This window comes from Equus przewalskii, chromosome 4 (genome assembly GCF_037783145.1).
Source record: "Equus przewalskii isolate Varuska chromosome 4, EquPr2, whole genome shotgun sequence".
NCBI lineage: Eukaryota > Metazoa > Chordata > Mammalia > Perissodactyla > Equidae > Equus > Equus przewalskii.
This window is the reverse complement of record NC_091834.1, coordinates 34,112,645-34,114,224: the sequence shown is the minus strand read 5'-3', so window position 1 is coordinate 34,114,224 and position 1,580 is coordinate 34,112,645.

Here is a 1,580-nt window from a genome sequence, read left to right as displayed (position 1 = left end):
AGTTTCGAGCACCCCCCGCCCTGCTGGGAGCAGCTGAGTATCGTCTCCTCGCCTGCGCCCACCTGCAGGGCTCCCCCAGGATTCCTTTTGAAGCAGTTCTAGAAAAATCAAGCCTACTTTTCTACTCCACTGCCTTTGTGCTGTCTCGTCTTTCCACTCTAGACTTTGTTTTTTATTACGCCCCCTCACCCCCCGCCCCATTCCCTCTTCCCTTCTCTCCTGACCGCTGCTCTTTTTCTCCTGTACGTGTTCTGTCTCTCACTACTCCTCCCCAAAACCAGCTCTTGGCTGGATTGTGTCCTTGGAATAAATTGTTCAGAAATGCCCATTTCGTGAACCACATTTTCAAGCTCCCTGGGATAGGAGGACCCTCACAGCCGGCGGACTGTAGATCAGTGTGTTGACTTTGACCTTCGCTGCTTCCCTGGTGCAGCGTCAGCTTTGGTGTTGGGGGAAAGAGGGTTGGGCGGAGAGTCAGGCAGACCTGTGTTCCCGGGAAAGCCATTGAACTCCGGGGCCGCAGTGGCCCTGAGCGTTCAGGGGATCTCTGAGCTCTAAGGGCACCTTTGGTTCCGGGATTCTGTAATTTTCTCCCTGCAGATTACCAAATACTCAGGTATCCTTTATCTTTTGTGTAGAAGGTGTCAGTAGAAGCAGCAAGAGATCTTTGTTCTCAGACATAAACCTAATTTGCCGAAAATTCTCAAATTTGGGGAAATTTTTTAAATACGTTAGTAAATTCCTATTTCAGCAAATTAAGTTTAAAAATTCTCTCTCCCGGTGGCTTATTAACCAGGAGAAAAACCGAGAAGGGGGTCTTGGCTGGATCATTGGACACTGACTGCCCTTTCCCTTCTGTAGCCCATACGGAGATTAACCTTTGCAAAGGCTGCTTTGGAAATACATTCTTTCTTTGACTAGACGTGTGCCCCTGCCCCACCGCTAATATTATTAGGGTTTAAAGTTGAGGAATAAGCTAAGCTTTCAGTGATGTATTGGCGCGGGGGGGGTGGGGGGGGAGGCACATTGGAAGCTGGTAAAATTCTTTCTATTTTGGTAGCTGGAAAAAATTGCTTTCTATCAATTTTTATTATTTCACCTCAACACTACTTTCAACTAATGAAATTAAGATTTTTCCTAGTACTTCCTCTGGAGGACAAGTGGAGGAAATTCATGAATCATTGCAGTTAATGAAAAGCATATAGCTTTAAAAAACAAAAGCATTATATAACTTTTGCAAAGGGCTATTAAAAGATATAGCGTTTTCTAACTATTTTAACACCACGAATTATTGTATAAGACATGCAGGTAAATTATCTACTTTAAGTATTTTTAAATGTTGTCTTAACATAGGCTCTAACAATCCAAAAGAAACTCAGCAAACAATAGGTAAAATCACTTATCCTAAAAGAGATTCAATGAGTCAATAATTTGCACTTTCTGGAAGGAATATCTGCTTTTAATACCTGAACTATTAAAATAAGCAAATCTCCTTGATGGAAAATCTCATGCTGCCAAATGTGTTACAAAAGATTGTTGATGTTGATGCAAAGTAGGATTCCTTTCAGATTATCCCATGG